A 10,806-nucleotide genomic window follows, 5' to 3' on the forward strand; every position below is an offset into this window, starting at 1 on the left:
AGATTGTGAGAGTCGTAAGCCGAGGTAAGCTTAGTGCTACTTCTTTGTTTTTTTTACTTTTATTATTTATTTATGAAGAATTATGATTGAGAGAAGTATTGTTGAAATTATGATTAGAATATTGTAGAATATAACTTTGGATTGACCATTTTGGAGAAAATCTGTGAACTTGAGAATTGAGATTATCGAATTGTGTTGTGTTAAATGAAGATATTAAATTTTGTGTAATGAATTGAAAAACTGAATATAATAAGTAAGCTGGAGATCAGTAATTTAATATATAAACCACAAAGAGAGTAAGTGGGAGATGAACTGATAAGAATATAGAAGTATTGTTGAATTGATAGTTGTAGAATAGATTATGTGTTGAATTAAGATGGAAGTGGTAAGCCTTGGTGTTTTGTGGTTTGATAATTGATTTCAGATAGCTAGAATACAGTCAATTGTGACACTAACAGTCCTAATTCATATAATCAGTCTTTCTCCATGTTCGAACCCACATCTATTAGTTCAATTGCTTTAGTATACTGAAGCTTGAATACAATGAGAATAAGAATTTGATAGGAAAACTCAGTTTGTATCAAGATTTTGACGGACTCTTATTCAAAATTCTAAAAGTGAATATAAAACTATCTTTAACATTCCATCTTCAAATTAATGCACAAACGGAGTGTGTTAATCAAGTTTTGAAGCAGTATTTAAGATGTACCATCAACTACCAATAAGATGTTTGAACAACACTTTTGCCATTGGCAGAGTTTGCTTACAATAATATGATACATTCTTCTACAAAATAAATACCTTTTTTTGCCAATTATGGCTATCATCCACGTCTTGATACTTTTGATTTTTCAAAAGTTTATAATCCTACGACAGAAGATTTAGCAATTTGCTTGTTGGAGCTATATACAAAAATAAAGATACAATTAAAGGAAGCTCAAAAACAACAAAAGACCAACGTAGATGCCTATCGCAAGGAGCAACCACAATATAATATGGGTGATAAGGTATGGTTACTTTATCATAATATCAAGACTACTTGTCTTTGTAATAAATTGGATTATCATATACTAAGACCTTGTCCTATTTGTGAACAAATCAATCTTATTTCCTACCGAAGTCTATGAGGATCTACCATATATTACACGTTGTCATATGGCGTGATTTGCTATCTGGGAATACACTGGATATCTAGCTGTAGAGAGTATAACTTAAACCTTTATATGAACCTTGTCTTAGCTTTCAAAACTCCTTTATTTTACATAAAACTCAAAATATAATAAAATTATATTCTACAATCAACTAAAATCTAATAACATAGCTCTCACCATGTTACTTAATAAATTATTTATGAAGTATATAATTACATTATTTTCATATAGTAGCCAAATTACAATATAATATCCACCCCTTTTAAACCTGTGCATCCTCCGATATGCACCAAAAAGAACCAAAGTTGTAGTCGGCATTATATCACCTTCATAATATTGTCTTTTTTTGATTTATGTCTTCCACTTCTTTATTTGTAAAGAAATATATGTCTTCTGTAATTCCTTCATAAATTCCTTCTTGCCTTAATGAATGCCCCATATCAATTTTATCCTTGTATTTCGAGCTTATTTCATCCAAAAATCTTTCGAATATGTCTCCATATATATATTTGCTATCAAAGCATCTTTATCAAGTATATCTATTCTTTTTAGGTTTTTTTCAAATTTTTGCATATCCCTTTGTCTCCATTTTTGTAAGTCATTAAGTTGTGTATGTACAACAAATCTATTCCTAAATAATTTTAGAACACTTATATGAAAGTTATTATTCTCTCTATGCGAGAATACTTTCTTTGATGTATCACTATATTCTCGCTCTATAGTGGTACCCTACAAAAATCTTTAAATTCCTCAGTAATCCTTGGTAATGAACCATTGTGTAGATAATCCTGATTGCGCTCATGGTTAGCAAGTACTGTTAGAAATTACAGTGCCCTTTTTCTATCTTGACTTCTAATACAGACACATGCTAATTCATTATCCAAAACCTTGGTTTCTATCTTCACAACTATAATATATGGTTGACCAAGAATCACTGGATATGAAGTAGTGTCTTGAACAAATTTTTTTTGTTCTTTGGTCACATCTCTAACTTTTATCTTTACAATTGGGCAAGCATCATAAAGATCTCCTCGTGTATTATTTGCTGCCCAAATTATTCATCTATGATTAATATCAATGGGCCACCTTCAACATTTATAGACTTATTTTGACATAATATTAATTTTAGATCTATGGTCAATGAGAGCAATTACTGGTTCTACCAAGTCTTCCATTTTTACTAAAGTCTATGTGGTGGCTCTTACTCAATGTCTCCTAGTATAGTGTCCACGGCACTTGTCAACATCCTTATATTCATCCAAATCAAATTATTCTTTTTTATTGATATAACATTTTGCCAATTCATGTTCCTCTTTTTCAATCAAGATTGTATCCAAAGCACTAGATATAGTAGATTTTCCTATCAACTGCCTCTTTTGCTTAATGGTGTCAAAGATGACTTCATGAAACTCTCTCTTTGTAATGCCTAAAATTTCTTGTAGAGTAAATTCAATTTTAGCATTTAATACTCTTTTTTTCAATACCCCTTTCAAATCTGTGGCTACTTCAATATCTGATTGAAGCTTATAAGTAACATGCTTACTCTTCCCTTTGTCTTTATCAACTTCTATCCTTTCTTCCCATTTCTCTTTTGACAGTGGTGCTTTTCTAGGGTGCGATGTCAATGACCCAGCCCAGAATGGTCTATTAGCTTGTGATATAGGTATTTCTTTATTTTGTGTTGTTTCTGCATGCCTTTGAGATCTCTTCTTGTTTGTTTGTTCTTCAAGATTTTCTTCTATTTCATTTCTTTCTCTTTTCACTTCCATTAGAGCTTCATGTTGGGACTTTGCCAAATAAACATGTACAGACATAGTATCTATAAGGTCATTCCATCTTGTGGCATTTCTAATTATTGTGGCTGTATTAAGTAATTCCTACCTTATTTTCTTCCTTTATTTATGCTGATAATAGCATAATTCCTTAGATCCCCTGTGTTTATATGCTTATCAAAAACATCTTTCTTCTCTCTTATAGCCTCAATGCCATAAATAAAAGCTTCTCTTGATACCATAGCCTGTTGAGATAAATGCTCTTCCAAAACCTCCTTCATCCATCTTTTTCCAAAATTGGTTTTGAGAAACTCACATATATCTTGCACTGCAATTTTTCCATCTTTCCATAAAATTACTCCCTATCGCAGAATCTCAGTAAAATATCCACACTCATTTCGAGGATGCTCCATACTATTGCACCAAATACATCTTTGTATATATCCTCAATTTGATACAGATTTGCTCTCAAGTAATCCTTCTTTCTCCTCTAGCTTTGCTAGTTTGTTTTATAAGTCTTTCATTTTTTTTACAAATTCATCAATTACATCTTTCTATAATACAACTATAGACATAGGAATTGGAATAGTATTTATTGGTATAGCAGGTTCTGGCAATTGCCTACGAGGTATTATAGTTGGTGGAGGTCTAGTCTCTTGCCTTACTATCACCTTACTCCTCCAGTACTCTCTTTTGGCAAGTATGCCTACAGCTTCGGAGACTTTCTTCCAATCAGTAGTAAGTCTATTGTCCTCTGTATTATCCTCCAATAGTAATTCCAACTTTCTTTATAAATCATTGCTAGCTGATTGAAGAAATAACTCCACCTTTTTATATTCAAGTGTAAGCTTTTCTACTCAAGATAATTGAAGAAACTATCTTTCAAATTCTTGGAATAACTCTATTGCAACCAACCCCTTATTGGATTTATTGATCCATTCCATAAACGATTTTCTTATCACCCTTTCTGCATCTTCCAAAGAATACTCTTCTTTTAGCTGAAGGATAAAATCCTCCCATTTCTCTCCATAAATTTTAATAATTCTTTTTATATGCTCACAAAGCTTTAGTACAAGTCCAAGCTCAAATGTTAGGATCATATCTTTCTCTAACACTTTATTGAGTTCCATCTCCTAAAAATAATACTTAAGATACTTGGAAATATTTCTTCCATCAAATTGATCCAATAAACCAATAACAGATTGCAAGGCTTTAGTAGCCATTGCTTCCTTGCGTTCTACTGCTTGCTATTGTTGCATAAAAAATATAAATGCTTGAAACATTTGAGTTGTAGCAAGATCAAGTTACAATGGAGATTCTTCAATGCAATTCCTCCTACTACTTCTTTGCCCTCCTTCCATAATGGAAAGACAAAAATATTTCTTCAAAACTCTCTATCCTAGAAATTTTCACGTCGGGTTCAGCAGGTCTGTCGTATGGCATGGTTTGCTATTTGGAAATACATTGGATATCTAACTATAGAGAGTGTAGCTTAAATCCTAGTATGAATCTTATCTTAGCTTATAAAACTACTTTGATTTGCATAAAATTCAAAATATAACAAAATCCCTTCAAAACATATTTTTTCCACAAACAATTTTTTTTTTTGAGCTTTAGAAATTCATAACTCTTGATGTAGCTATTCAATTTGTTTCAAATTTATAGAATAGGTAGAATTTATCCTTAAATTTTATCACAAAAAAAACCAACTACAAATTCACTTTCAAACTTCTGGCATCTAAGAAACCCTTGCAGACGCTCTAAACCCTAATTTATAAGCATCTAAGAACTATTTTCTTAATTTCTCAAGAATCCAATACTCAAATATCATTAAACTTATACATAAAATTTACTTACATGAAATTACACATTTTCTAAAATTTTGAATCAAAACCTTATCAAATTACTCAAGATATAGCTCAAGACACAACCACTAGTAAATTGAGTCACTTACTATCCTAAGATTGCATGCCCTAATTTCAAAATCCAATAATTCTTTCATTCAAAATTTGAATCAAGCAAGCAATATCCAAAAAATATAGCCGCAAAAGTATTTTTTTTAGTCACAATCACCAATCGTCAATTGTTATCTATGTACGTGTGTTATGCCAAAAAGACTAATAATAGCTCTCAAATCAACACCTTAACTTTGAGCACCTATATCTCCTTCATATAAACTCCAAACCATACAAAACTTGTACCAAAACCATAGCCAAAAACCTAAACTTACTGACTCTATTCTTCAAAGTTCAAAAGGCCTTAAGAAACTAATCCTAATCTCTAATATGGCCTCGGGCAGCCTCCTCAAAGCCTTTTGATTATTATTTTTGACCAGTAGGAATGGAGAATTTCATCATTCATCTCCATTCATTTATATTGGTGCCCTAATTACTCCCTTTGCTACCAAAATCCTTCTTCAATCCTTTTTCTTATAAAATTTACATAATTTATGTTCTAAATACCAAATAAAAGAATCAAAATAAGTTTTCAAAGGTCAACAATGTCTAACAAAGGTGACTCTAAATATTTAGAAGTTACTATCAATCAAAACCAATCTTAAAAGCGACTATCAAAAGAAAATTAAAATTATACAAATTCTATAATAATATTTTTAAATAGCCTCTTTTCAAGGTAATAATCAAATTATATTCTAAAACCAACTAAAATCTACTAACATGGCTCTCACCATGTTACTTAATAAATTATATATTAAGTATATAATTACATTATTTTCATATAGTAGCCGAACCACAACATGATAACATGTCTCTTCTAGAGTCGTGTAAGACAGTGAATATCTTAGAAAGAAGACAAATGACACTTCCTCCTATAGAAGTTGATAATAACGAAGAGTTTGAGGTAGAAGAAGTCTTAGACTCAAAGTGGTGCCAAAATAGGTTGGAATATCTTGTTCATTGGCAATGATATGATACTAGTGAATGTACATGGGAGTCATCAAAGAATCTTGTAAATGCAGTAAAGAAAGTTGAAGTCTTTCATCAACGACATCCATCAAAACCGAGATGAAGAATAGCATACCTTTGCTATAAAAGAAACAAGATCAAAGGAAAATAACATTCTACCTTCTATCTTTCATTGTAGCGTCTATGTATTTTTGATGAGATGGAGCACCAATAACCAGCAGATTCAACTCAAGAGCTTTCATTTGTGGACTTACCAAACGAAATATTGTAATCATCACAACCTTTAAGAGAATGGAATTGAGATAAAGATCCTCAAGAACAACATGTCCTTCCTCGAATACATGGCAAGATATAACGTATTTGATATCACGACCTTAGAAGAGACTCTCAATGTTTAGTGATTTTATTAGAGGTAGAAACAACTCTTGACAGTATTCCAAATGTTTTATTTGAAAGAAGTTATGAACGCCTCAACAATGATCAAATAATAGGGTAGTCTTTTCATCCTAGTATGTGATACTATAGATGGTTGAGAAGACCTATCAACTGTCTTTTAAGAAAGTAAAGATCGAAATATGTAGCAAATATAATTTGTTGCATCTTAGACTTTCTTAACATATGAAGACTGCTCCTCGTGGAACTTGTCTCTAGAAGAGGAGATAATATCACGGATATATATATATATATATATATATATTTATTTATATCAATAGTTACTTATATGATTAAGGAGAAGTAGGTAAATATAGAATAATTTCATAAAGTCTTCTAGAGAAGCTTCATAGAAGCTTTATAGATATAATTTTGACTTTAGATGTGTTTTTAGCTTAGAAACTTGGTCAAAAAGCTAACCATGTATTGGTAGCTTGTGGAATAAGTTATCTTCGTGTAGAAGCTTGTGGAATAAGCCAACTACATGGCATACACATAGATAACTTGCCTTGCAAAATAAGACATGTGGCTAGCAAAGTTAACATATGTTCGAAGTCCTATAGGACATTGCTACATAGCTCTTAGTTAGATAGTATATATAGAGGTAAGAATGAAGCCTTCTTCACTTTTATCAATGCCTTTTTACTCTTAGTCTTGTTTCAAGTCTTTCTAATATTTTTGTTTTTAGCAATAGCTATTTTAGTTAATATTACATCACCTTTTGAATGACTTTCTAGTTCTTTTCAATAATAGAAGAGTGTATTGAGGATTCTCTTTCTTTGAGATTCATATCCTTGACATCTACTTTCAAACTTTCTTTGTAATTATTTTATAGTTGTGATTCTAAAGAGATGGAGAACCAAATTTGACTAAAGAGCCTTCATTTGCTGACTTGTCAGATGAAACATTGCAATTGTCACAACCTTTAAGATGATGCAATTAAGATGAAGATCCTCAAGAACGTCATCATATGTTTTTTCTCAAATAAATGGCGAGATATAATGCATTTAGTATCACGACCTTCAAAGAGACTCCGAATGATTGGTAATTTTATTAGAGTTACGAACAACTCTTGACGGTGTTCTAAATATTTTATTTAAAGGAAGTTATGAAGGCCTCAACAATGATCAGATAAGAGGGTGATCTTTTCGCCCTGGTATGGGACATTATCGATGGTTGAGAGGTCCTATCAATCATCTTTGAAGAGAATAAAGATCTGAGTATGTCTCAAATATAATTCGTTGCATCATAGATTCCTTCAACATATGATGACTACTCCTCGTAGAACTTATCCCTAGAACGAAAGATAATGTCACAAACATATGCATGTAAGTTAATAATTACATGTATAAATAGGTAGAAATAAGTAGAAGTATGTAAAAATAAGTTAATTCTATAATATCTTCTATGAAAGCTTCCTAAAAGCTTAATAGATACTATTTTTACTTTATAGGTGTCTTTAATTAATTTTTTGGGTTAGAAATGTGGTCAATAAGTTTGCCATATGCCACACATGTTGTTAGCTTGAAGACCAAGCTAACTATGTGGCCCACACATAGAAAAACTTGCCTTGTAAGTTAAGGCATATGTCTTACAAAGTCAATACATATTAGAGGTCCTATAGAACATTACCACATAGCCCCTAGTTAGATAGTATATATAGAGACAAGAGTGAAGCTCTCTTTACTTTTGTCAACTCTTTTCTTGCTTCTAGTCTAGTTTTAAGAGTCTCAAGTTTCTTGTCTTTTGGCAATAAGCCATTCCAGTTTTTTTTTAACATATGTACTTTTTTTTTATTTATTTTTTCACTCTTTCTTTGTTACAAATTTTATTGATTTATGCATCATCTTTTAGTTCATGTCCTTGACACTGACACAATGAACAAGATATTTTAACCTATTTTAATATTGCTTTGAATTTAAGAATTTTTTTGTTTTGAATTCTTGATTATTATCTATTTTTATAGGAAGAGTTGGTATTTGTCTTGATCTCAAGATATTCATTGTCTTATATGGTTCAAAAAGAGAGACGTGAAATATAAAAAGGATTTTTATAGACTTTGATGAATTTAATTAATAAGCAATATGATTAACTTGTTCACAAATAAGAAAAGATTCAAGCTTACAATAGTCTAATTTGTGACAAGGATGAGTATTCTTGATATTACAATGGAGTAATCATACCTTGTCACCTACATTCAATTGTGGTTGTTCTTTGTGATAAACATCTATATTAATTTTTTCTTATTTTTGAGCTCCTTTTAATTGCACCTTCATTGTTGCATATAGCTCTAAGAAATAATTTTTTAAATCTTTTGTTGTACAATAATCAACTTTTGAAAAGTCAAAAGTATCAAATCATGGATTATAATCATGATTGACAAAGAAAGGTATTTGTTGAGTAAAAGAGTATACTAAATTATTGTATAAATTTTTTGTTAATGATAATCATTTTGTTAATTTTGACATAAAGAGTTGTCTAATCATCTTGATGATAATTCATGATACACCTCAAATACTGTTCCAAAACTTGATTTGCTTATTTTGTTTGCCCATCAATTTAAGGATGAAAAGCCAAAGAGAGATTTATGTCCAATTTTAAAATCTTGATACAAATTGAGGCCCTTCATTTAATATAATATCCTTAGACAATCCATAATAGTAATAGATGTTGTTAAAAAAACTTTTAGCCATTTTTAACGTATGATAGATTTTTTACAGAATATAAAATATGCCATCTTAGTAAAACGATCTACTATCATGAATATAGAATCATATGAACTTGAGATTATAAGATCTATAATAAAATCAATAGAAATAGAAGACCATGGTTGTTCCAAAATAGGTAATAGGTGAAGAAGTCCATAAGATTGATGATGAAAAATTTTGAATCTTGAATAAATATCACATGGTTGTACAAATTCTTTAATTATCTTCTATATTTGAAGCCATCAAAAATCTTTAGATATTAACTCCAAAGTCTTGTTGTATCCAAAATGTTTGACTTCTAAAAATTTATGATGAGCTTGAAGTATACATAATTGTATTTTTTCTTTACGAATATATAATTGCTTCTTAAAGTAGAATAGATTATTCTTGAATTTAAATTTAGAAGTATCATGAGACTTAAAAAAATTATTCTTGATGTCATAAATAAGAGGATTAAAAGAAATACTTAATTAAATTTACTTGACAAAGGTTGAATAAAAAATTAATGTTGATTTTATTGCTCAAAGATGAAAATGCTACAACTTCAAGAGGATCATTTTTTATTGATCAAAATTTATATTTTATTCTTTTAGTATAAGTTAAGAATATCTAAAAATAAAATTTGATAAACCTTGTTATTTTATAGATCTATTAATTATCTTAAAATCAAATCTTGATAAAGACATATTCCAACAAGCTTAGTGATGATTCAAAATACATGTTGACATGAAGTAATGAAGATTCTTGTGATCCGTATACATAATAATTAGACTAGAAGCATCTTTTTGATAATGAAATCATTCTTGAAATGAATCTAGAGTTGTAAGAAGCTCTTTGTTGTGAATCTTATAGTTAATTTTGGCTATTGAAAATTTCTTAAAATGAAAAGCTATTGCATAGAACTTATCATCTTTTTCCATTTGTAATAAGAAAATATCCATAGTAAAGTTTGATGTGTCTATTTTTTTGAAGAATGCGTAAAAAAAATCAACATAATACAAAATTGGTGTAAAAATAAATGTTATCTTTAAGGCTTCAAAAGATGTTTCAACTTCTTTGCTCCACTCAAGTTTGTCTTTACATATCACACTTATAAGAGCAATCACAACTTGATAAAAGTTCTTGATGAAGATTTGATAATAATTGACAAATTTTAAAAAATATTATATTTTTGTGACAATTATTGAGACGATATAATCAATGATAGTCTAAACCTTTTTAGGATCCATCTTTAATCCTTTGTTTGAAATTATGTATCCTAAGAAATCAACTTGAGTAATGTGGAATATACACTTTTTCAACTTTACATATAATTTTGTATCTCTAAGTTTTTGTAACACATGATGAACATAAAGTTCATGTTCTTTTGTATTTTTAGAATAGATTAAAATGTCATCTAAATAAGACAAAAGAAAATTATTAAGAAACTTTAAAATGATATCATTTGTGAAATATTAAAAAGTAACTAGTACATTTAGGAGTCAAAAAGGCATGACATTATATTTAAAATGTGTATACCTAGTTCTAAAAGAAATCATTCACTCATCTCTTTCTTTGATGTAAACTAGGTTATATGCTCTTTGTAAATCTATTTTTGTATAGATCTCTGTTTGATTGAGTTAATCAAGAAGTTATGAATTCAAAGATAGGAGATATCTATTCTTAATGGTGATTTTATTAAGTCTTCTATAATCTATATACATCCATAGAGATCCATCTTTTTTCTTCACAAATAAGATAAGAATTCCTGTTGGAGGTTTTTAATGATATATGAAGTTCTCGGCAAAGTTCTTGTTAATATTTTCTTTTAGTACATTAA

This window comes from Physcomitrium patens, chromosome 18, assembly GCF_059467195.1.
Source record: "Physcomitrium patens ecotype Gransden chromosome 18, ASM5946719v1, whole genome shotgun sequence".
NCBI classification, from domain to species: domain Eukaryota; kingdom Viridiplantae; phylum Streptophyta; class Bryopsida; order Funariales; family Funariaceae; genus Physcomitrium; species Physcomitrium patens.